Here is a 26304-nt window from a genome sequence, read left to right as displayed (position 1 = left end):
GAGGAGCACTCCCCTGATGCCAGACCAGGCATGTGGGGAGTGGGAAATTCTCCACCAGTGTGGATGCCCTCTCTAGTGCCAGGGATGCTTCCTTCTATAGAATTAGTGAACAGCCACTCAGAACATGGGAAGGCTTTAAAGAAAAACTGGTGAACAATAAATACAGACCTACATCTGTCTCTGGGCTTGAGCACACTGCATGGAGAAGAGTGAAAGAGAGTGCTAATAAAGGGATTTTTAGATGGGCAGGAGATTGCATTGGTAGGTATCAGTGTGTGCAAACGATATGCAAGTCTGGCAAGGCTGAGAATGACCTGGATCTGAGCGATGCCAGGTGGACATTGTCTGCTGAAAGACTCATCCATCAAATATAGATACTTCTGTGCCAGCAGAAGCTTTTCAGAGGTACGCATCTCTGTTTTACAGATTCAGAGAAGGAACTGGGATAAAGGGCCTACATAAGAGGAAGCCATGAATCCTTGTTGAAGCATCAGACAGCAGGTAAGAAAGCCAGAAATGAGCTGATGCTGAGTCACACTATTCTTTTGGTCCTGCTACTTGAACTGTTTGAGAATATATGAACCACATGACTGAAAAACTGTCTCTTTCTGTGGTGTCCTGTGTGTCACAGGAGGCCTGTGTTGCCTGAATTGGGAGGCCAGGGTTGTCAATGAGACAGGAGTGATCCTGAGAGATTCAGTAAGAGCTCCTGGGAAGAAAAGACTAGTTAAAGATGTAAGCAAGTGCTCTTTACATGCCATCGAGAGAAGCATTCTAAGGTCTGTCCTGTCAGTGCTGAAGTAGCTGTATTCTCTAATCACAGGAGGTCTGCCCATCCAGAATCCCAACAAGATCCTTTTGGATGATCCTGCTTTTGCAATAAGTGTGTTGCAAAAAGTTAGTGAGCCTATGTTCTGTTCTGTTATTTCTTCCACAATGTTGTTCTTTCCACCTGTGTTTTAACTGGTCCTCTGATGGTGTGGTGCAGGTGTGCTGCTGGCTTTTGTGCCCTCTCCTGAACTCACTGCTGAGGTCCAATTTAGAGGGGCAGTGGTTTGGCACCCACCAGCTGGTCCTCTGATCGTACCTTTCAGTTACTTGCTAAAGTACTTTTAATACAACTCCTTTCTCTTCACTTAGTGAATTGCTGGAGGGAAGCGTATGTATCCCAACAGTGCTTTGTGTACAGGGTGTTTCAGCTTCTGGTTGTTAAATCAGCATTTAACTAGCAGTTCTTAGCTGTCCTATCAGGAGCTTTTGCCTTTTCATTCCTGCCCAGGCACCCACTGCTCTTGAAGTCAGGGGAATGCATTTCATCAGGGCCAGCTGAGTTCCAAAGTGCAGCCCGTGCCTATCTTCATCTGTAATATTAACAAGGCATCGGGTCAGGAGGGAAATGAGTTACGTGCCAAGACCTGTTGCCTCCTCAAACCAGCTTTCTGAACCAGAGATGACCTTGCATTCTTTTCCAGTCTGTTTCAAGTTGTTTGTTGGCTGCTGCTTAGTCACTTGCTTTGCAGCTTTCAGACCCTGAGTCCTTACCTCTGGTATCTACCCTAAGGACAGTCATGTGGCATAGTATGTAGGGGAAACAGACTATACCTTTCAGAGAGGTATAGACCTTTGCAGATCTGCCTCCTTTTTGTCCCAGGGCAGGACATGAAGTCAGATGGGACAACTGATTTTTGGTCAGCATGCTGGTGTGAATGGTAACAGAACTGGCTTGGAGAAAGGATTTTTGGCAGCTGGTGTGTGCATGTGAAGTGCTTTTAGAAAGGTGAAGCAAGCCAAGCTGTTTGAACAATAGCAAAACAAACAAGTTTCAGTAAAATGCAACTGTGGTTTTCAGTAGTTGTTTGAAGTAGACTTGATTCTTTTGAGTCCTGGAGGCTGATGATTCTTCCTGAAAGTGAGCTCCTTAACCTTTTAAAATGTCTGCTATGTTTTATGGAGGATCTGTTGAGAATACTGGACTCTGTGAGGTTTCCACGTGTCAGCACAGCTACAGCATAGTCCCAAGAAATAGTTCTGGTGGTCAGATCATAACAAATTCACAGTGTTGTAGGCTTGTTAGCACAGGCCTAGTTTTTACAGCACAGTGTGACAAGAATAATGTAGTGATGGCAAATAACCCTCTGCCTTTCGTGTTGCTGGGAGAAATACAGCATATAGGGGTCTTAAACGAGTCTGCATGGGATGCAGATTGAGAGCAGGATTTCTCCACTAAGAAAGTCCTTTTTGACTCTGATCTTCTGACTGGGGTTGTCAGGAACTGAAACTGTCATAACAGAGCAATTTTCTTGGCTGTTCAGCGTGATTGATGATTGGAGAGTAAATTTAAGGTCCTGATGACACCTTGAGCTACAGAGAGAGAGAGTACTTGTCGCATTTGTGCTAGCTGGGTGTATTTGAAGTTAGTAACTGGATAAATATGATCTCTGAAATTCATTTTACCCAGGACTTTGAAGGAACTATGCACATAATCTCTGCAAACACAGCTAATGCCTTAGGGCATGAAATTGTCTGACCTGTTTCCCTGCCAGTTCCCCTACCTGAGGGCTTTTCCTTGGATCTAGATTTGCTGCATCTGTAACTGTAGTAGGGAGAATGTTACTTTTTAAAATTGAAGTGCCTTTGCAGCTGGTTGGAGGCAAAGGATGACCCTGCAGTGAGAACTGTGAACTGCAATGCAGGATACCTAATTTCTGCCACAGATTCATTGTGTGAATGTGATCAGATTGTTGCTGCTTTTTGCTCTACATTATTTGGTTTAAAAAAATACAATTAACACCTATCTTATTGGGGATTTGAGGAAGATTCCATAAGTGTCTATAAGATGCTTGGCTACTGTGGTGTTGAGTCCTTTAGTAAAGTTTGGTGGAGGAGAGGTGAAAAGGATATTCCAAGCCATGACTTCAAAATGAAGCAAACCCCTGTGTGATCCACTGTCCTGTGTGTTCTGCAGCATGATGAAATTTTTGTAGAGTGCCAGTCAGGCCCTGCCTTGTTTAAGGCAGGAGGGCACCCTGAGACCCCCTCTTTTTCCCTTCCCAGGAGGTGTTAGCTTGGGTCCACGGCTCATAATGACTTATCTGGCTGAATCTTTTAACCTAATCTTTTATATTTTTTTGTTCTCTTGTTTGCTTCAGACTTGGAAATCGTTCTCTTCTTTGTCAGGATGTTCATGTATGGTCTTATTGCTGATACACTGAGCCAAGAGCAGCAGCTTGCAGGCTGTCTCATACTTGGAATGACATGCTCTCTGGAGCATCCTCCTGGGAGCCGTGCTTAGGAAGGAAATGGCGTGGAAGGCCATGTAGGAGTGTGAGAATAGCATTGCAACAGTTGGAATGCAGGATAAGCATCGCTTGGGTGGGCTCAGTTTTCCTCTGCTTTTCGGCAGTGTTGGATGCCAAGTTTGAGGAAGACTGCTGTGCAGAGCTGAAGGAGCTGGAATGTATTCTTCAGTTGAGGTGAATGCAATTCGGTGAAACTGATAGGCATCAAACTGAATAATGATTTTAAAGTATTTTCACATGATGTCTAATCTGTGGAAATTCACTACCACATAATAGCACTGAGGCTGAGCTGAGCAGGATTCAGAAAAGATCAAGCACTTTTGAGTGGAAATGTTCAGACTTGCTGTAGCTAAAGAACTAATTTTAAAAGGTGTATTTTTCAGGCATAGCCCGATCTCTTACCAGGTAAAAGTTTGAAGAAAGGGCAGTTTGTTCCATAATTGTCCACCGAGGCTTCTTGCTCCATCTTCTAAGCTGCCTTGTATGTGCCTTCATCAGAGGCAAGGTATTGAACCACACTTATTTGCTGTGCTAGTTTTGCCCAGTAACCTTTCTGTGATAACTGCAGTAGGAAAAGACAAAAACCACCAACCAAAACACAAACCCACAAAGCACTCCAGCTGCTCTGATTAGGCCTGGCAGTTGAGGATTTTAAGCTGGTGGGAAGCAGGGTCCTTGGAAAGGTAGTGTAGTCCATTGATGAGGACTGTCTCATGGACGTGAAGACATGTGAGTGTTGTCTCTTCATGCCGCGCAGTCAGGCGCAGCGCTTTGTGCTCCTTGCCTTTGCTTCTGAGAGGGAAAAGAGTGTGTGGAGTTTGGCCTTTCCACGTTGCACTCTTGTTGTGGACTTTAGTCCGGAAGGCAGCTGAAAGGAAGGGTTTTAGGGCTGTTAAGTGATATGTGGTATGTTGTAGCTTAAGCCTCAGTATACTAGCGTCTAGGAAGGCACAGTCTGTGTTCTGTGCTCATGTCCAGCCTGTGTTGAGGATCAATGGTTGGACCTGATGATCTTGGAGGTCCATTCCAACCTAAAGGATTCTATGATCAAGAGAATTATCAGTGCTGCTTGGTTAAGTAGGCTTAAATTCAGTTGGATGGATAGGCTGATAAAGGTAAGTGGCAGTGGTATGGAGGTATATAGAAAAAGGCATTTGTTGGTAATATTCGCCTAAACTCAAGGAGAACTTGTGAAGGGAAGAGTGTGTGTGGACTTCTTCATGGCTAGGAGCAGGTCATAAAAACCTCGAGATCCCTGTATGGATACCCTCCTTGTGGGCTCTTCTGGGAGTAACTTGTGCAGTAGGGCACAGCGTAATCCTTTTGTGGCAGGTGTAGTGGCTGGCAGTAAAGGGTTACTGACTTGCAGAGAAATTTTGTGATGCTGAGAAAGTGAAATGGGTCAGGGTTGGAAAGTAAGGTTTCCTGCGAGGTTTAGGCTTTTAGGCACAGAGGATCTGACCTGCTGCTAGTGGCAAGAGACAACTTTAGATTTCTGGGGGTCAGCAATGTCAGAACTGAAAGTCCCACAGTGACTACTGTGTCTTTTGTTGAGTTCTGTATTTATATTTTGGCTCTGTGATCAAGGTGGCTTTGGTGGTGTTGTAGGAATCACAACTGGATTTTCTTACTCCTGTGTTTAAAATCTCAGTTATTCAGCTGCCTTAGTGTAACACTCACACATGAATGGTCCTGAAATCAAAAGGGACAGGTGAGGTAGTTTCTCTAACTACTGGGGAATTATACTCGGGCTCATGAAAAGCCTTAGGCGAGTTTTACTTTTTGTTTCAAAGAATACAAGCTATTTTCCTGAGGTAATAGTTAGATAATTGCTATGGCAATAAGGTTTTTGACCATTGTTTTAGCATATGCTACTTAGGGTAACAGCTCTTAGACGTATGTATGTTTTGCTGCACAAGTTCTACACAACTCCCAAAGATGCCTTGCCTCATTGTCTGCTAAATGAGATTTCATCCTGCTGCATTGCTGTTCATTAGGCAAAGGACTCTGCTGCTGCCCAACGGGAAGGTTAAAAATGTTCTCCAGAGGTGACTTGAAATCTGGTCTGTCTCACATAACTGAAAAGTGATTGCAGCTAATGTGATTGTTCTGTTTTTTCTTGTGTATTTATCAGTTTCCCTTATTGAGAACTCTTCCTCCTTCCCTTTTACGTGTGGGAGATCCACAGCCGATGTGCACAGTCCTTTCAAATAGGGGAAAAGGAAGTAATGGAAAATGACAGGTTATTTGCTTAGAGTTGTTTTTAAGAAACCTTTCTTGAGAACAGACATCAAGTTCATATCCTACCTCTAGGTAGCTTAATTTTTCTGAGCAGAAAATGCTTCATGCACTGAAGTATGAAAAAATTTGTTGAACTTCTAGTATTGAATTTCTAAACGTTGCTTGCCCTGTGGTTATGGAAATACTAGGAAATTAAAATTTGGCTCAGAAGGATTTTCTCAGGTAACTGCGTTCTGCTAACCATACACTTTGTTAATAGATGTCATTGTAGGCATTCAATCCAAATTCTTGTAGGGCTAGTACAGAGTGTCATTTTGGGAAGCCTCTCGTACCAGATTGGATTGATTCTTGACAGCAAGTCACAGTTGCTGGGCTGCAGAATTTCTGTGGAGTCTTACTTATAAGCGTATCCAGTTTTCCTTGATTAGATGATGCCTTTGTAAGCGGGTTCCCTGGTGTATCTGAAATGGCTCTGACAGAATCCGGTGTCATCGAGGCTCCAGCTGGATGGGGAGAGCTGTATTACTGTGCAACTCCGGAGATGATTTACTACCTGACTGACAACTTGCAATATAAACATTAGTCCAAGCGCGATCTTGTCCCCAGACCCCGCCTACGCGGGGAGCCAGGAGCCTCCCTGCCACGCGCCATAAATCGTTTGGGGTTTGCTGCCGCCCGTGCCTTCGCGGCGCAGCTGTGCGCTGGGATTAGCAGCTCGCGGAAGGCCCGTGCGGGGCTGAATCAGGGTCTCCTGCCGCCGCGGGGAACACCGTGTGGGAATGGCCGCACTGCTGCTCTGCAGGGGCAGGCAGTTTGCCCTGGGGGCGGGGGTGGGTGCGGGGAGGTGTGAGGGTGCCGCAGTGCTCCGCTCTGAGCTCAGATGCCTGACTGATAGCTGCCCAGCTTGGTGGGGACTGAGCAATTCGTTGGGAGTTATGTGAGGTTTATGCTTTATTTATATATTTGTTATTTCTGTATATTTTCCGTGTGTGTGTATATATACACACACACACCCCAAATGCAAGCAGACTACTTCTGTCTCCTAGGAGCTGAAGAATGATAGAGGTTTTGGGTCTTTTTTTTTATATAGTGTGAAGAGTGGTTTCCTATTTGCTAACCCGTGGTAACAGAATCAAATTATATACAAGTCCATCTGGGGCTTCAAGTAATTTGCTTTTATAAAAAGTTTTACTGTGTCACTTGGATTTACTACAGCTTTGCAACTTCAAATCCCAAAATAAAACTATTTTTGTGCTTGCTGTGATAATTTAAATTACCTCCTGGTGCTTCTAATGACTGTCTTGTGTTTATGGGGAAACCTTCCATTTGTCCAAACCCAGGAAGCACAGTCTGTTTGATAACTCTAAATATATTGATGCTTTCACATCAATGCTGAGTACATCAGAGCCTAGAGGCAGTTGGTGCCTTCAGGTCTTTCTGTAATAAAGAGAACATGCAGATTTTGCTGTACCTGTGAGAACAGACAGTACAGTTCAGATACCTCCTTTGTGCTGGCTGAAGGACCAGCTGCTGAGTAAAGCAGATATAAGTAGATCATTTTTAGCTGGGTGGTTATGTCCATCAACAAATTGTTTCTTGGGTGGGTTGGATAAGAATCCATGTGGAATGTGTCAGCAAGGTGCCCCCTTCTAGATGCATCAATTGAACACAAGTGCTTCCAGACTCTACTGGGAGCGTTCACGGGGCCATTAGCAAAGCCAGTGGGCTCTGGGTTAAGCAGGTGACTTGTTTCTGAACACCACAGTCAGAAGGGTGTTTGGTTGAAGCTGCTGCAAAGGCATCCTTTTGAAATCACACCATTTTCCTGGAGCTTCCCACTCTGTTCTCTGCTGCTGAAGGCTTGAGGAAGGTGCCTGGAAGGGCTCACCCTAGGCTTGTTTGAGCCTAGGAGTTGCCTCCATTTTTCTTATTCCTTTTGGGGAAAGACTGTACAGTCGTTCTGATTCTTGGTGCTTTGCTGAGATGGAGGCCAGATAGTACCAAATACGTTTGTGGCTGTTTGTGTGGGCATTTGAGATCTGGAAGGCACCTGCTAATGAGCTGTAGGTCATTTCATGTCAGGTTGGCTAAGTTTCCATTGGGCTGGTTCTTTGTTGCGGCAGAACATACGGACTGTGTATGTTTGGGGATCCCTATTATCTATCTCAGATGGAGAGGGCTTTCCTCTTGTTTGCTGCCTCCTCTCTTCCCACAAGAAAAAAAAAAAAAGATCACCTGATTATGGAGAGCTGTTAACCTCCAGGTTGAATTAGATGCTTGGCTGTTACTTATATAGTCTTCCCAGATATATACAGAAGTTAGAGGGGCGTGGGTATGTGATTGTATTTCCAGCTTTCCGTCCTCCTTGGTTTTGATTCTGCTGTTGGAATTCACCCTTCCCTTTTCCTGGGAACTAGTGTGAAGGAATTGCTGTCACCCAGAGCAAAACTCCATCCTCTTGCCTCAAGGTCTTAGCTCTTCTCCGGGTTCGGGCTTTGCCTGACTTCCACAGGCAGCATTTTTTTTTTTTTATGAGCTTATGTTACCTGAATCTTCTGGGATAGGTCTGAAGGGAACAGTTCAGGGCAGGGTCTCAACTCAGAGGTGATGGGATAGGAGAGGAAAGAATAGAGTTAGCAGTACAGTTAATTCTCTTCCCCCCTCCTTCCTTTTTTGCCTGTTTCCTCACCTGCCCAGCTGTGTAGTAGGTTAGCAGTACGTGTCTGTTCTTATTCTTATGAAAGTAGACTTTGTTCTCTGAAGACTGCTAATCATGCCCCATGGGGGTGTAATCAGTTATAAGGTATTTAATACAGTGCAGGCGGGAACAGGCCGCCTGGCTGGGCTGGCAGATTGCAACACTACAATTATAAAGGGCCCCTTTCCCCCACTCACCCGCCCACCGGTGGCAGGATGAGGGTTGTACCTTGAAACAGTATTAAGTCTATGAAAAATAAAGATGTAGTGGGGGAAGGGAGAGGAGAGGCTGAAGAGGCAGCTCCTGTTCCAGGAAATGAGCAGACCTATGTTCTGAAAGAGTTGTAGCCATTGCAGGCTGCACTGTTGAGACTTGTGGGAGTTTGGGTGCCGTTGCCATCGAAGCGGATTACATAGGCATGGCCCTTGGCAGCCTATAGAGCAGCAGGGGCTTCCATCCTCTCTGAAATGGGTTTTCTTGTGGTGGCTGGGGTTGGATAGGTGTGGAGCAGTTAGAAGTGGAGAAGCCCTTTCTCTTGCATGTGGTGATTCAGATATCTGATCTGTTTGGGTGCTTTTCTAAATCCTTCCAGGCTTCTGTTTATATCTTTGGATATAAATCTATTGGTAAATGTGCCCTTTTGTGCCTCTTTCTTCAGAGTACTGAAGCTACTGCAGCAGCTTAACTTACTGGCTTAGGAGGGAATAGGTAGCTTGAGGCCTTGAATTTTAACAGGCATGGGAAGGTCTACTGGACCTCGTCTGGTCTGTTGTTACTTAATACCATTCCCTTCAGTGAGGGCCTTGAAATGCACGTGTGGGGTGTGGAGCAGCTGGGCCACAGCCTTATAAACCATCCCTGCTCTGGCAGCTTGCTAGATGCGTTGGCATGTTTCTGGAGCTTGTGGCTATGCTGACCTTTCCCCTCCTAGGTTCCCCAGAGATGACAGTGTTTCAGCCCTTTGCCAGTGTGCTTTGAATTTACTGTCACTGTTTCGTGCAGTGACAGCACAGGGCTCCCTCTGTGTGTGTGCTTTCTGCTTCTTGGAAAGTCAAAGGGGATTTGTGTACTACCAGATCTGTTTGTGTTTAATAGTTTGTCATTTTTTACTTAATGAAATCCTGCTTCTTTCAGACATCCCTCTGCTTTGTTGAAGTTCAGCACCTACTCTGTGAAGCACAGCAGATAGAAGCTTTTCTTTTGGCAGCCTTTTGGATATTGGTGTATATTCAAGTGGGATATATTCTTGCTACAGTGCTCGAGACAGCGTTGGCTTTCCTGCTTGGTACTGAGAGAACGCTGGCTATTAAGGCTTGCTGTTGACCCTTAGCACTGGGCAATGGGAGTTTTTGGGAGTGAGTTGATGTTTAGTTGTATTACACAAAATAAATGTGATTTCACAACGTGGGGGGTTCATAAAACAGTTCCCTGCTTTTTGTGAACTTGAGAACACTGCTGACAGCTTCACCTCCCGATGCTGCCTCATCTTTTTCCCTTTAGAGTAACTTCCTCCTTGGGAGCCATTAATTATTTGGAAAGCTTTGGGATTTGCAGGAGGGCCACGTAAAGGAGGAGTAGTGCTTTTTTCTGACTTACAGCACAGAATCTGTGCCTCTAAAATAGTGAGGTTCTGAGATGAGAGGTTACCTGATGTCTTGGGGCTTTGGACATCGAGTCTCTCTTCTCTTGATCCCTGAAGTGTGACCAGGTGTCAGTGCAGTAGGGGGAGAATAATGTACAGTGAAGACCAGATCTCTTTCTGCTGGCTGTCGGGACAGTGTTTACAACAGGACTTGGGGTAATGAGGAAGTGTCTCCAACTCAGAGAAGCTGCTTGACTTAAGGTGGAGTGGTTTCCTGGAGATGGAAAAAGGCTTGGATCCTTCCAAGCACCCCTGATGCCCAAAGTCAGCTTCTTACTCAGCCTCTGCCCACTCAACTGGAGAAGTCTCCGTGTTAGGTTTGCCCCTTGTCTTACAGGGAGAGCTGGGGAAATTCCCTTCCCGGGCAGCTGTTTGTGCCCTGGAACGTGGTTACTTCCCAGCCCTGATGGCAGCTCTTCTCCTCCCCGTGGCTTACGGGCCCAGTCGATAACTCTTCTGCCTTGCTCTGTTTCTCTTGCTGCATGGCTCGAGAAGTTGCCTGGAGAACTCGAGGGCTCTCCCCTAACCGAGTTTGAGGCTGAAGCTGTTGTTGGGGTCCTGGCAGTGGCAGGGCTGGCGTGCGTGGGGAGCGTGGCGGGTGTCAGCAAGGTGGGTGTGTGGGCTTGCTGCTTGTTTTCCTTCGCTGCCTGGTGAGGAATGCGATGTGTTTGCCTTCCTTGGCCTGTGGTTGCAGCCACATTCCTGCACTGGGAGTCAGCGCGGCGGCGGGCGGCGTGCTGTTCATGCCCCCTGGCTACATGCTTTCAGCTCCACATCAAAGGTGTGTTTAGTGTGTAGCTTGTGCCATTCCTGGCCACACCTGGTGGCCTGCAGGCATGCAGGAGGTGGAGTCTGGCTGTGTTTGCAGATGGCATTCAGGGTTCAGACTTCTTGCTTGTGGAAAGGCTGGAGCTGAGTCCATGCTAAACAACCCCAGGAATGCAGCGGGAGAGCCGAGCGGCACAGTCACTCCAGGGGCATGTCCTAGCAGCAACGTTTCCTTTATAGCTGCAGCAAAATACCTCATGCCTGTTTCTCCAAAGGAACTGGCTGTTTGCTTGGGTGTGTTTTAGGGTTTAATTTACACTGATAAGGCCAGTTAAAGTTGGCTTGTCCCCCTCTGCATGCTCTTGGCAACCAGTAGATGATCGAGTGGCTAGTACCATCAAGCTCTGCTCAGTACAAACTGTGGCTGGAGAAGGAATGGGTCTGGGATTTAACCCAGGCAGGAGTGCTTCCCTCAGTCATTGTATCCACAGTGTTCTTACACGTGCGTGCTGTAGATGAACTGCTCCAGCTTGTTCTGGAAAAGCTTCCTTCTTCTGGCTGGTATCCTGGGAAATGAGGATGGGAAACTTGGTGAAGGATGGCAGATGGGGATGCATTATTTTGGGATACTTGACATGATGTCTGTGAGCAATGGTCATTAGTTTTCTATGCTCCTGTCACGCAAACTATACTTGTCCTCTTTATCTAAGTCTTTCATTTGTCTGGCACGGGGAAATGTGGTCTCTTTGGCAGTGTCAGTATACGTAGCCCATGGGCAAGGAGTATGGAAAGAACAGCAGAGCATCTTCTGTGTCCTGGGGAAGCCCTGTGGTGTTCACTTCATTACCCAGATTGCTTTGATCTTTGGGACTTGCAGTTTCCTTCTGGCAATTTTTAGTATCCTGAAATTGTGACCTGTCAGTCATTTCCATATTAAAGTCTTCTGCAGAAGACCTCCCTACTGCCATCCTTGTACAGTAGCAGGCATAAAAGACCTGTCTGTGAGAAATGCTCTGATGCTATAGCATAGTATTTCCTTTTTACCTGTTGCCACAGTCTCTGGGTCAGTTGCTACAGTGGTGCTGTTGCCAGACTGGTCCCAGCCACTTTCTCTTGAGAAGGATGTATCGCTTAACAAAGCAAGATGTCAGTGATAGGTTATTAGAGGAGTGTTACTTGTTCCAGAAGACTCTTACCATTGTGCAATGGTTGGAAATTATTCATGTTGAACTCTCTTCTCTCTTGACTTCATGTAACCTGTGTATTTTATTTCAAGCTAGTTGCCATTGGCTCCATACATGACTTTTGGGGCTTGAGTGTTGATGAGAAAGTACATTGCCTGGATTTTTGTTTTCCTTCCACTGTTCTGCAGTGCTCAACTGAACAATATGCCCCATGGCAACATGAGGTGTAGCAAAATGTAAGTCAGTCTAAAAATGTTATTGATAGAATGTTTAAGTGTGTATTATCATTGGGTGTTTCAGCTTTGTGGTGTGCTGTGGATGCAGAAATGGAGGTCTTGTTCAGGGTTGAGTACTGCTTCTGCTGTCCTTTTCTGGTTGCCAGGAAGGGAATAAGGAAGCTGGAATGACACAGATGTGACACTGGCTAAGGAGGAAGGAGGGCTGATTTTTGGCCTTTTTCTTTCCTCTTGCTGAGTTCTAACGTGTTGTGGAGAGAAGGTGACTTGTTCCTTGTTTCAGCTTTCAGTCCTATGTAGGAATCCATATCTCCGTTTCTGTGTCCGGTTCCAAACGCGTCTGCGGGTGAGATGTGCTCCTCTGGCTAAAGCAGGAACCCTCACCGAGTAACTAGATCTCCCCCTGGTGGGACAGGGAGCAGAAAGCAGGGCTGCGGCTGGACAGTAGAACTGGGAGTTGGTCTGATCCTGGGGCACCTTGAGCCTGGAGCAGAAGTGGAGTTTCTCCAGCTGAGACATTCCTTAGACCAGAGTCACAGAGGCTGTGGAGCTGGGCTCCTGCAGCTGCATGAGGCTGTGAGTGTGAGTGAGCAGCGTGCTGTTGACACTGAACAAACACCTGATCTTTGCAACATCTGCCTGGCTCTGCACTGGCATTCGCCCACGGCCTTTGCCCTTAGATGAGTGGTGAGCTGATAGCTCTTGGAGGGATTTAATCTGACACTTGACAAAAAAAACAAAGGTACCTGGAACATGATGGCTTGCTTTCTTTAGGACATCTAGAGCTGATCATCCTCTGCTCTCAGTTATTCCCTTTGAGATTAGGTGACTTCACTTTCATCTCCACTATCTCTCATTCCCATTGTGCTCTCTGAAGAGCTGCATAGAGCTTACTTACAGGGGGTCTACAGGGAGTAGCCCTGTGGGGGTGAAGAGCTTGTCTTCACTGCTAAAGAGGAGATGTTTTTCCTTGACCTCAGAATAATTAATGGGCTTATGCTACCCCAAAGGATAACGGTGGTAAAGACCAGGCTTTTCAGTTTTACAAGAGCAGTGCTGGGCAGGGGATGTAATGCTAGTCTGGACAAGCTGACCTTGTGGTAAAAGTGCAGTGCTGAGCCTTTACTGCAGTGGCCCCTTGAGACAATTTATGCTCATTATTAGCTCCAGCTGGAGAGTATCACCGGTGCTAGCAATGATGACAGATGTGGAAGGAGATGGTTGATGAGAGTGCTGACTCTGCCCTGAGGAGGACTTGTGTCTGAGGGAAGAGCTGAAGCAATTCTTCTTGGTCTCTGGTGGGGGATGTGTGCTTATCCCCTGCTGAGGGAGGAAGCTGAACCTGGAAGGTGTAATACAGCATATACAGAGGGACAGGCAGTGCAGCCTGTGGCTGCTGGTGACGGGTGCCTCCTCATGTACGGCCTGTGGGGCAGGGGTGGAGGTGTGGGTCCCCTCTGCTGTGGTTAGGATCCTGCTGTTGAAAGGACCGGCAGGAGCCCGGGTGAGTGGGAAGAGAAGAGCCATAGCCAGTTGCGTGCTTTAAATGGGTCACCAGTGGAAGACAGGTGGGTGGATCTGTTTGTTTTTCCTAAGCTGGATTAAACCATGCTGTATTTCTGTGACTGAACTCTCTAAATAAAATCTCTCAGCAGTTCCATGTAATTCTTTTTTAAAAAAAAAAAGCTTAAAAACCCAAAAAGAACCCCACCAAAACCAAACAAAGAAACCCCAACAACTGAGGCAAACTGAGGCAGATTAACTATTGGGCCACACCACAAAAAAGAAAGAAGATGCTCCAGGGTTACATTTTGCTTCAGGAGCCATGCTGCTCTATTGTTTACGGAGTTGAGACAAATTTTGTGCCTGTTGCTGCCCTTGGCTTAGGCTCTGAATCTGCTAGGGCTAAAGCATGTTTTTGAAATCTGTCTCCCTTCTTTGTTCTGACTTTGTGGCCTGTTGAGACAACTGCTGGCAGCGAGTAGGTGTGGGTGCTCTAACCCTCCACGATGTGCCTGGGTGCAGAGGCTGAGTGAAAGTCTATGGGGAATACTGGATGCGGTTGCCGGGGTAGGCAGTGGCTGTGACTTGGCTTAATTGAGAGGTGTCTGCTGTGCCTGTCAGGAATCCTGCTGTGCAGGAGAGTCAGTAGCAACATCAGTCGTAACCTCTGGGAAGGGAAAGTGGCAGGATGCGATCAGCTTTAAGAAAAAGCTGTGAACCCCTTTCTCTTTTCCCCCTTTGGCTGGGTACGTTTATTCCTCTAACACCACTCTGTTTCTGTCAGTGCTACACTGCTTTCCCCTGCCAGCTTATAACGGCCTATTGCTTCTTGTAGGTGAAGCAAGAGTCAGGTGGCATGGTTGAAGAATGAGCCTCTGCTATCCTCACACAACGCTGAAGTCTGTCATTTTACTTCGTTATACTGACTGCTGTCTGTATTCAGTGCTATAGAGATCATAAAATATTTCTGTGCTAGAAGATATCTGATGAATAGCACAGAGGATGGCTCAAGTTTCCATGGCAATACTTCTGAATGTGCTTCTGTCACCAAAGAAAGAGGGACTTTCAGTTGATTAAGGTTTGGGTCCGGTAAAGGGGATGGTGGGGAGACTGCACGTTAGTTGTTTGCCTGCCTTTGGGTAGTGCCTCTGACTGATACACAAGCTGGAGAAAGAGGAAGCTGTCATTTGGCCAGGGGACAGACTGTGTCGTGCAAACTACAGCTGGACTCCTGGGCATGCTTAACTGTTCAGCTACAGATGCGGCCGCACAATCACCCAACAGTTAAGCCTGTACCATTCTCTGCCTCTCACATCTGACCATCTGCTAGGGAAAAGCTAATTAAACCAAAACGATTCTTGCCGGGATTAAACCCGAGCAGCAGAGAAAATTGAGTATAGTACAAATATTGTTCTTCCACTGCTGGATCAGGGTTGCTGCTTTATTTGTACTTAGAAGGAATTGCAGGCTATTCAACTCGGTTGCTGTCAGGTAGGTGTTTACCTCAGGCACACTTTCCTATCCCGGGTCACTCTTGGTTTAGGTGCAAGAAATAAGGCTGTGCCTTGCTGAACTTTCCTGCAATTCCTTTCTTATGACAGCTGAGGCCATTCAACATGAAATTTCATGCAACAATGCACAAAGCTTTTTTTCTCCTAGTGCCTCAGTTTCTTTACTTAAGGATTGGAAATTGTTCCTGCCTTCTTCATTGCATGTATTTATGGTGAGCATGAATCCTAGGGTTTGTGGGAGGCCATATAACCTTGTAATTGCTAGAAGCTACCAGTGTGAATCTGACACTCAAGACCAAACAGTTTATTGTAAAAATGTGCCCACAGCCCTTTGGGAGTTTTAATTTAAATCTTGTAAAATAGAAAATATGAAAGTGTGGTTCCCTTAGCAACCAAAATCTTGTGTACCTGCAGTCTGTGTTGCCATGTGCTCAGGGCTTTGGAAATAGCTCTTTGAAAAAAAATAATACATTAAATGGACTTACAACTCTGGCTGATTTCATGGCTGCTGCTGGTACTCAGCAGAAGTGACAGTTCACCACGCTGTACAGACTTGTGGCATAGTTCAGTTTCTGAAGGCCAGTGAGGGATTTGGTTCTCTGCAGGGAACTCTCTGAGGATTCCTGCTATGGTCTTTCTATGCTGAACATGGAAAACTTGAAGAGGAAGTCAGTTCTGTGTATGGTAGCTCAGACACAGCAGTAGAAGGTGTCAGTGAGGAGAGTGTGATGGTTACATTGCTGGAGTGGGTTTGAGGAAGGTTGGAGTTAGCTCAAAGAGAACTGATGGAACAAGCAGGTAGAGGTGAGAGTACCAGAAGAATGAAGATAAGTTTTGATATTACGGATGAACAGTTCAGATAGTTTTCAGTGATGAATTAAAAATGAAACACAGTAAGTTTAGAAATTGCTGGAATTTCGACAAATAGGTTTCAAGGGGAAATGCTGTGGGATCTGAGGAGATGAGAGGTGATTTTAGAGTGTGGATTTGTAACAGGTCTGTGACCTCAGACTTGTTTTATGTGTGTGCTTACCCCACAGCTAGCAAGAGAACTTCACATTTTGGGTGGAAGAGGGGAAGTAGTAAGACTGTTCCAGGGGGCAGTTAGATAGCATGTTCTTAACTCTACACTCCCATTTGCTCAGATAAGCCATTGATGAGACATACTTTTAGGAATGAGCAAGTAGGGAATGCTGCCTTCCTTCCTGGTGTCTAAACTGCTCTGGATAGGTTGGACATCAGGAAGCAAAAGCTGCATGGATGTGTAGAAAGCAGGATACAGCACAAGTATGTGATCACCCTTCCCATCTTGCTTGGGAAGAGTAGAGAAAATATTACGCCATGCTGATCTAAGCATTATGATGATATTTAGTTGGCACAGCAGCAGTAAAACTTACAAGCCACATACATGTCAATACCTTTAATACCTTAATATACCTTGTGTAGTGTGGTTAGCTTATATTGATTCTGAGGGCAAGATGTCACTCTGGATTTTTTGGAAGAAGAAAGGAATGCACAAAACCTTCTTTGGAAGTAGAAAAGGGCAAAAAAGGGTTAACATCAATATTCGGAAGGATTTTGCCATTGCCTGGAACTTGTACTGATTTAACCTAATCAGATTAGAAGCAGCTGTGATTATATTAGTGCAGCATTCTTATGTGGGCATCCCTAATTTCGTTTGCGTCTTGTATCTATTTAAGTTGATTCAATGTAAAGTGCTCTTAAACTGAATTAAGAACATTTACCCAGGAGGGTTATACTGCTTTACATTATTTTTGAAGTCAATTTAATTTGGTACAGTGTCTATGTAGATAAGACCTTGGGGAAAAGCTGATCCTTTTTATTACTTGCTGAGCAGTGTGTCATGTTTGGCTGCAGCCACGTGATGGTGGGATGAAGGAGCCTGTTGTGGTGCGTGCTGGCGGAGGCTGGGCGAACCCGTCCTTGCGAGCCTTCGTACAGCTTGGTCGTTCTCAGCCATGGTGTCCAGTTAAAGTAGGTTGTGCCTCCTTGTAAATTAGGCTTTTTCTTGTCTAGAATACGTGTGAGACCCCTGAAATGTTGTTTTAAAGTTCCTCCTCAGCCTGGCAATTAAAGTGCCTGCAGACCTGGTTAGTGTGTCACGTACCCAAAAGCAACGTCACAAAACTTTTGCCAATGTCTCATGTTTCAAAAGGTTCAGAGGGCTGAGGAGGTTTGTGCTGGACACTTCTACAGCTAAGCAGAGATGCAACAGAATTCCACCCCATTTTGATGCTGTTTCCCAATCACTCTGCCCCCAGTGCATGCATGCCTCAGTATGTATGGTGACTTACATACAAAACTCATGGCCAAGGCAGAAGTTACTATATGAGTGCTGCAGATGTCAGTCCTCCTTGTTGAAAAGGATAAACCTAGTCAGTACATCTCGGGTTTTCTGCTTGCCAGGTGAAGGATCTGTAGGAACAAAAGTGGCAGGTGAGTTACTCTGTGAGCATGGTTGTAGTGATACACCATTTCAGAATAAAGCCAGCTGCTGTGAACAGCCCTCTCATTTGTTCTAACTTGTTTTTGCCAGCACCTGCAAGCATCAGGGCTGGACTTAAGGCCTCCTCAACATCGCAGATGCTCTGTGGGCTGGGTCAGCACAGCAACTTGTCCATCTGTCCTCAGTAAATAATGCAAATAACTCTGTTCCATTGTCTGGCTGTGCGGATACTGCACAGCGTGGCGGCCATCTGTGCGTCACCGCGACTCGCCGACAGGACCTTTTGGAGAGTGTATTGAGACAAGTGTATAGGCTGCTCTAATGGAGCATTCCCCAGCATTGCTGTATTCTCTGCTAGAGGGATGGCTCAGTGGCATTCAGTCCCTAGTACAGAGGAGCTGGAAACTGTAGTTTTCCATGACTTCTGAAACCAAAGGCTGAAAGAGGAGGACTGCTGATGTTTATTGTTGGGGGTTGTGTGAGACTTGAGGAATACTTAAAGGGGCTGAAAGTCCACTTCTTAGTTGTTGAAGAATTTTATCTGTTCCTACCTTGTCCTAATTAAATACCTTTTGAGTTTATGCTCTGGGAAGATAATGTGTGAGGGTTTTTTTCTTCCCCTCCTACACAGCACAGGAACTGACAGAGGTCTGGGAAGGGAATTCCTACATACTGTTTTTTCTACAGAAATGTCCACCCACTCCCTCCTGCATTTCTCTTCAGATGTTTGCTTGCTGTAGCCATTCCCTGGCTTGTGTTTGAGACAATTTAGGGCTCTGGCTCCCATATTTCCCTTGTGATCTACCAGCTTTTTGCCAGATCCGTGTCACTGGAGTATCAAGATTTGCTTTTTCTATCAGGGCCCAGGCAGTTATTTTCAGGAACTTTTCAGAATTCTTATCTCTTGAGCTGTTTTCTAATGTAGGATACAACTATTCAAATATCTGAGAAACATAATCCAGAAGTCCATGGAAGATCTTAAAAAGAACACAGGTAAGGATACAGAGGGGGAAGGACGTGAAACCAAATGTACAGAGATGAAGAGGCTCTGGAATTTTGTAGCCTAAACCACTTTGTGAGAGTTGAAAGAGTCACTGAACAAACTAACGAGATCAAGCTAACAGGATCACTGAACAAACTAAAGAGGCTTCTGGTGTGTCAGCGTTTCTGGATGAGAAGTTGTCAATAGCCCCCAAAGTTGTCAGTGCTAAAGGTAACTTGGCAAATGACCTTTTGCTGAGCTGGTTCTTGTGCCATTTCAGACGTAGCCATTAAAGTTGGTTCTATGTTTCCATATACATTAGAAAGCTATTGTTCATTTCCTGGTCAGAATCTCCCCTGGGTATTTTTATTCTCCATTAACATTCCTTCTGGGGATTGGATTTGTGTCCTTTGCTTCCTGTCCTGTTCCTGTTCCGATGTTAATCAGCTGTTGTGTTCTATTCCAGTTACATGCTAGCCATGTTGGTGTTTCTTGGGCAATGCTGATCTCTCCTGGCTTTTATAAAAGGTTTAGGGAAGCTAAGCCACTCTTAACACAGCCAAGAGAGCAGATAATAAAATGCATACTTAAGGATATGGAGTTCAGCTGAAATAGGGGAAATATGGGATCTTTGTGTTGTGGAGAGGGAGAGTGGGACTGTAAGAAAAGTGCAATTTTGATTACTTTTAAGAGAGGGTGCAGGATGCAGTGGATATGACAGACACATGATATGTCCGGTGATATTTACAGTCAACAAGAACTATGTAAGTCTGTAGAGTCTGGGGATTTAATTTTCTCTGGGAGCATGCTAGGTGTTAAGTAGGGCTTGTTCCATGGACTATTTGCTTTTCAACAGCTAGCATGGTCCCTTTTCCTTGATAGCTAATGGAATTGTTCTCATGCAGGGAACAGAGGTTTCTGCCTACCAGTCAAGGTGAATTGGTATGGAAGAGCAGGAATTAGCAATAGTCCTCCTGAAACTCAGTTTTAATCCAAGAGTCACTGTAATGCCATTACTCAGATCTGAATCATGAGCATTAATGTACAGGCAGAACTGAAATGTGAGTTTCTGCAGTAGGAGCTCTCATCTTTTTATTTTAAAATGAACTTTAAAGTAGCCAGCAGCAGAATAGATCTGAGGGTACTATGAGATGCCTTCTTTGAACGAAAAAAAACGCTCTCATTAAATGTTAAAATGTCTTTAAATAACTTTGCAGTCCTTTCCCACCGTACTTGGCACCAGCAGTCTACAGGTCCTGCTTTTAACTTCATGCATCTTGTTGGTCCGTCCTGACCAAGGCCTGTCGATGCGTTTATTGCATCGTACCTCTTGCTGGTTAGTGCCCTTGATCAGCCTTACTGCAGCAGCTTCTCCTGCAGCCTGGCTTGAGATGTGTGCAGACAAAGGTTGGCTCTATCCATAAGCACAGGAAGGCAACTGGATGAGCTCCTCTCTTGAGGATGATGCTAGGGAAGAGTCAGTGTTGCCTCCTAAAGCAGGATGTGCCCATGTTCTGTACTGGGTATGCGTTCGGAGTGTAGGCTGGCCCACACAGAGTGAAAATGCTGGGTTAGCTCTGGTGTTCAGATAGGTGGCACAGGACAGTAGCAGCATTTTTTTTTTCACATGTGCATAGTACATTTGGAGTTTTTTGGAGTACAGTGACTCTGTGATAGCCAATGAATGTTTCTGAAGCATTGCATTAAAAGCATGTGACTGAGGTTGTGTAATGGAATCTATTTTCTCTGCCATAAAATTGTTTTGGTTGGAAAAGACCTTTAAGATCATCAAGTCCAACCATTAACCTAACACTGCCAAGCTGTCTCTCTGAATAAAAAGCAAGGTTAAAGAAATGCTGGTTTGAAGAGGAAAAGGCTAGGAAGATGACACGGTGGCTTGGATAAGAAACATTCTTTGCAACATTATCACCGTATTTCTGTTGAGGATGGGAGACTGCTGCCACTGAGCACTGGTATGCAGGCTGTTTTATATAGTCAGAAGAGGCAATGCAAGGGAAGGTCATAGTGAGGAAAACCCTGTAAGTCCTCTGCCTCTTTGCAGGGAATGTTCAGCTTCTGCCACAGCAAGCAGGCAGAAACTGTGTGCATCCTAGAACCAAAGCTTTGTGTTAGCTACAAGGTAGCCTCAAGCGACTTAGAGAGTATCAGAAAGACAGTAGGTGCCTACAAATGTTGCTTTTTTTCCTTTGGTACTTTCCCTTTTTGTCCCAATGTTCCTTTTTGGACCTTTTTTTGTGTGCTATGGATCTCTTTCTTGTAATTGGAGACAGTGATGCTGATGGAACGTGTTGTGGTTTTCGCTTGGCATGCCAAGTGGCTGTTGGTTCTCTGAGCTCTGTATGGAATAGTCTGAAGCAATTCTGTTCTAGGTCACATCTGTTCCTGGTGTGTGGTGAAGGTTTTGCCTTTCTCTTTGCCTGTTCTGCTGCATTCAGTCATTGTCACTTCACTCCCTCACTGTGAAGAGTAAAGAGGTTGTGTGTGTTTTGTCCTTATGAGGAGGTGGAGGAATCCTCAGATATTTGTATTAACAAAGCAAATTGTTAGGTTTCCACTACAGTCTTGTGACCCGTTTTCTTGGAAGATGTGACTTGCTGATGCTGATCATTGTGAGCCTATGCTTTGTAATCTTCAATGAGCAGTTCCAGTGAAGCTGTAACTGTCAGTGAGCTTAGAAATAAGATTGGAACTACAGTGGGTAGTAGCTAGAAGACAGTAGAATTGGAGCTACTGCAGATGGTGGCCTGCTAGGAAGAGGACTGTAAATGTTAAGGAACATTACTGATGGGAGATGGAAACGGCAGATAAAAGGGACCAGGAGGTTAAGTTTCCTCTTGTATTACAGTGCTAATTAGAATAGCTCAAGAGCTGCCTCTTGCTGTAGCTCCAGGCTAAAGCTGAGCTTCTCCAGGGTAGTCAGAATGTGGACTTGACAGCAAGCTCCTTCAGAGAGAGGCTTGTGAACAGCGTGGTGAGCAGAACAGGTGCTGCCTTCTGTCTCTGTATATTTCCTGTATCTGTTTCTGCTTTGGGGCACAAGGTGTGTCTGTTCTGCAAAGTATCTGCTGCCCTCTGAACAGAGGTGTGGTGAATTGAGCCACCTTAGGATTTTCTCTCTGTGGTAGCAAAGGATGCTCAGGTATTGTGGGCAGGGAGGACTTAACTGTGCTGTTCAGTGCAGGGAGGTCTGCTCAACAAGATTAGGTTGGTGTGGCGGGGTGCTCGGAGTGGAATGGCAGGCTGGGTTCCTGCTGTTGGACAGGAATGCAGGTGGAAGCAGTGACCCCTGGAGCCATCTAGGAAAAAATAACTGCCTTTCAGAGATCAGTTATTGGTCTGCACAGGCATCCTGCTCAGTGGAGAGATAATTAAGAGACCTACCTTTTCTGGGACATGGTGAAGACAAAGGAGCTTAATTCACTGGAGGGTCCTGGTATTAGATGGCATCCTGATGGTGCAGCAGTTTGCTGCCGACTCCTGCCCTGGCACCCAGTCGTGGGTTACTCTGAGCATGCCTGGCTGTTTCCATGCCAGGCATGGTAACACAGGTGATAGGTGACTGACACCAAGTTTCCTTTCTCATGTTTCAGGAGCTGTTGGCCAGATGCTTCTGGATGCTGACAGGGGAAAGCTGATTCGGAGACGAGCGGCCAGAGATGTTTGGACACGTCTCTCACTTTGGATCTGTAAGTCCTTGTTTGAGGGAAAGTTGCCCGGAGGCGCTGTATTTAAGTGTCTCTGGAAATTCTCAGATCATGAGGGTAGGTGTCAAACCCAGGTATCTTTTCCAGGGAAGCGAGGATGAGAGATGGCAGGTAGTGTAGTTGCTGGCTGTGGGGTAGGAAGCAGGACAGCCCTGTTTGAGCCTGAGGAGCTGTGTGCTGAGAGACAGGGAGTGCTTTGGTGTATTCATTCTGAGCACCTCTGCAATGGAAACATACGTGAACCCATGGGTTCCTGGAAGCCTCTGCTCATCTGCCAGCCCTTACGGCTGATGCTTTTGCCTTGATGTTGAACCAGCTTCTGCTGGGAGCTGGTGGAAAAGCAAATTCAAACTATGCTGACCTGATCCTTCCTGGAGGTGCACATTCTTCCCCTCTTTCTTTCTCCCCCCGTACTTTACAGTTTGCCCCACAGAGCAGTTGTGCTGTTGTGGAGCTGTTTTTTCCTGTGCTAGTCAGGACCCGACTACTGCATTGTAGTAAGGAAAGGGGCCAGACAGCTTGTTGGGGCAGGGCCAGCACTGGGGCACCTCTTCAGTTTGTTTTGGCAAAGCTTGAGTTTGCGTGGTCCTGGTTGCCTGCCTGTTCCATTCACCCTCGATCTGGCTCTCCCCATGTGTGTACAACTGCTCCACACCCTGCGCTCCTGCCCTGCCTCCCAGGGCTTGGTGCCATTGGCAGGGAGAAAGCAGCACAGCAGCAGAAGCACATCAGGGAGGGGAAGGGGAGGCTCCATTGCAGTCCCTCTTGTGCCAGCGATGGCCACAGAGCGACACTCTTGACACCTGGCTCCCAGATCAACCCAGTTCTCTTCATCTCCTGATGGGTACCTTGGGCTTTGAGCAGAAAGGAAGGTTGTTTCTGAGCTTCTTTTGTGTCCCCGAGTGGCTGGACACTATTTTGCAGAAGCCTGTTAACAGCAAGATAGAGCATGGCATGGTGCTTGCTGGAAGCAGGAGAGCAGCTCGCCTTCCTCTCACCTAGGTGTGGGTTATCGCAGCTGGAGGCACAAGGATGTAATCTTTTGGCTCAAACAAGAATCTGATAGTTTCCAACTCATTTGTAGGTAAGAAGCACTGACTTAAAGGCACCAGTGAGGTAATTGTTAGCAGTACCAAGCTTCTGTACCGAAGGCTTCACAGTTAGCATCCCTCTGCAGTACCAAGGAAGATGAGCTGGGAGGGTTCCATTCCACAGGAGGTTTGTTTAGTGCTTCCTGGAACCAAGGTTCCCTTGAAACTATTGCTTCGTGAATTTTGAGTTTGAGTGGCCCCACTTGACTGCATGCCTTGGTCATGTCTTTGCCAGATGCCTTTCCAGCTCTCGCTGAGCTACATGGCCCAACTATCCTAAGCTAATTTCATTCACTTTCAGAAGATGTGATGTGGATTGGGGTAGGTACCCACAGTGAGATGACCATCCAGTTATCCTTGGTTATAAACATCCCTTATTCCTTATGTATTTCTGTGGGAGAATTGAAACTGTCTGTTTTGATGAATGCTAAGCTGCTATTTTCTGCTCTTCAGGTCATCTGAGTGAGTGTCGCTACTTCATGAGGCTTCAGATTTGACCCCAGGCTGGTAAGTGCTCAGGTCCCTATGGACTGGAGAGATTATTCTGATTTCAGCTTGGCATATCTCCATGTGCATCTCCTGTCCTTAGCCTAGCAGGAATTGACAGAAGAGTCCCCTAGATCACCTGTTTGATGATGAGGTGTTGACAAAACTGCTTCTGGTCAGGATTTCAGCATTCCTCTCTGAAAAAGAGGAATGTCTTCCCAGCAAGTCAGACCCATCTGTTTTGCTTGGGGATCCAATGGAATGTGCATTTGGTATGCTGGATGTGATTTTTCTAGAATAGTAGAGAAGTCTTCACCTACTTGAGTTGTTTTAGGAGAAGTGACCTTGAGGGAACAACTGCAGCAAGGGAGACTTTCCAGCATTCTGATGGTGGAGATTTACAGGTTAGTCCTGGGAAGTTGTTCATGTCTGTGGAAAGATGTGAGAAACTTTTGTGAGCTTCTGCCTTTAGCAGAGTGGAGAACAGCTTGCAAACGTCCCAGTCAAGTGTAAGGCCTCTTGGGGCTTGGAGCCACTCTGTGCTTGGTGCAGACACCTCACACTTGTGAAGTCCTCAGAGGGGACTTGATCTAAGTGACCAAAAGATGCAGCTAGGCAAGAGTGGATAAGAACTGGAGAGAATTCTTGGGGCTCTATTCAGACACTTAACATGTAAAACTCCACTGACCAGAACACAAAGTCAGTGAAGCCTGCTGGGTCAATGGCCCAGTGATATCCATCGACTGCCTTGAAGGTATGTGAGTGGGAGTGAAAGGGTCCTGCCTGTAGAAGAGGACAGAGGGTGATCAGAGTTAAGGCAGGTCCTGCACTTTGAAGTGCTGCAGGTCAGGTGCCGAGGATTGCAGAGATGCTAGGCTTGATCAGTGATAGGATCCAGCAAGGGAAAGGGGAATGAGAAGTGGGCAATTACCCCAGATACCGGGGGACTATGAATGGTGCTTATGTTTTGTTGGGCAAAGTCTTATTGGACTCTGAAGGGATTGCTTAGCATCTTGGAGGCTTCTTGTCTTGTGTACAATGGGGTGGTTAAAATCCTGTCTGCTTGAGGGAAGATCTTCCTGCCTTCCACTGTGGTCCCAAAGTGGTGGAAAAGAGGGAGATTCTTCCATGTGTACAAGATAGCTGTTCTCCTTTTACTCCATTGTATTTTCTTGTACTGCTGCTGCTCCTGCAGGAGGAAGAATCCTGCCCAGAACAGCTCAAGTAAAGGGACTAGTCTGGTCTTTCCACTAGTGGTATGGCTGCGTGTTGCCAAATCTGGCCTTCGGTACCAATGTCAATGGCACTGCTCCCTAGTTTGATGGCACCCCTGACTTGGGGGGGTGGTCTTTGTTTTTTCTGACAGAGTGAGCAGTTGTAATGGTATGGTACCTCCTCCTGTGGTCTGCTCCATTTGGGTTCTGGTGTAAGCCAAAACCTTCTGGGTTTGGGTTCTTTAATGGCTGGAGTCTCCTCCCAACATGGTCCCTGCTGACAGTGACAGCACATGATCAATAACTCCTGCTCCAACTGTCACTGCTGCCTGTAAGGCTGGCAGTTTCCATATTGGAAAAGGCCTTTCCTAAAGAGCCTAATCAATATGCTGCTGTGAGGTCTGTTCTCGTTTGCTATATATAATCTGGACACACACAAACTACGTGAGTGAGTGTGTGCGGAGGGGGAGGATGTGCCAGCCCTCTGCTCTCACTGGCTGGGAGAAGGACACAGCTACCTCTTACTTTGCACCCTCTCCTGCAGCTGCTTCTCCAGGATTGTGGCCATCTCCTTTCCCTGCTCTGTTAGCACTCTGCATGGGGACCTGTTCTGGGACTCCAGGGTAGCCGGATTCCGGCTGGGTCGCTTCTAGGGCTCGATGGAGCACCCGTGACACTTTCTTCTGTGCACTTTCTGCCGTTGGTAGGTAACCTGCTTTGGGAGCTGCGCAGGGGGGAGGATGTCGAGCTCAGCTCCGTCGAAGAAGCCTTACCGCAAGGCACCGCCGCAGCACCGCGAGATCCGCCACGAGGTGCCCATCCTTCGTGACGACCAGGATGGAGTGATCTTGGCCGAGCAGAGTCAGGTAACGGCTTGCCGGGTGGCAAAGGGCTTAACGTCATTGCAGCAGCAAACGGGGTTTAGTTACACCGAGGCAGGCCAGTTCGAGCAGGCAGAGGGGTTTGAGGTTTGCAACCTGAACTTCTCCTCGTCGTGGTCCTTGGAGTCCAGCAGTGAGAAGGAAGTGACAGGGTGCAAAGCAGAGTTGAACATCAAGAGCCAGACTGTCTCGCCAGCACTTCCACGTGGTGGGAAGATGGGGCGGCGAAGTGGGAAGCGGTGCCCAAACCGTAGTCGTGGGCACCTCAACAAATTTGTGAGCCGTAGCATGGAGACGGTTGTGGTGTCTGGAGACAAAAGGCACCACCCCACTAGCTCTTCCAAGAGCAGAAGCCTGGAACGCTCGCTTATGTTTA

The 26304-nt window shown here is 46.4% G+C and overlaps 1 long non-coding RNA gene across 1 annotated transcript; it reads left to right on the top strand.

Moving 5' to 3' along the window:
* Positions 1-426: 426 nt before the first annotated feature.
* Positions 427-25944, top strand: LOC103771629. Its single transcript, XR_608148.1, has 4 exons — positions 427-501; positions 22143-22238; positions 23801-23854; positions 25755-25944. It is a non-coding gene; the product is annotated as an uncharacterized LOC103771629 (long non-coding RNA).
* Positions 25945-26304: the final 360 nt, after the last annotated feature.

Source organism: Merops nubicus, unplaced genomic scaffold, assembly GCF_000691845.1.
Source record: "Merops nubicus isolate BGI_N331 unplaced genomic scaffold, ASM69184v1 scaffold37194, whole genome shotgun sequence".
Taxonomy (NCBI): Eukaryota; Metazoa; Chordata; class Aves; order Coraciiformes; family Meropidae; genus Merops; species Merops nubicus.
Note: the sequence above shows the minus strand (reverse complement) of the source record. Positions and strands in the feature narration are given on the sequence as shown.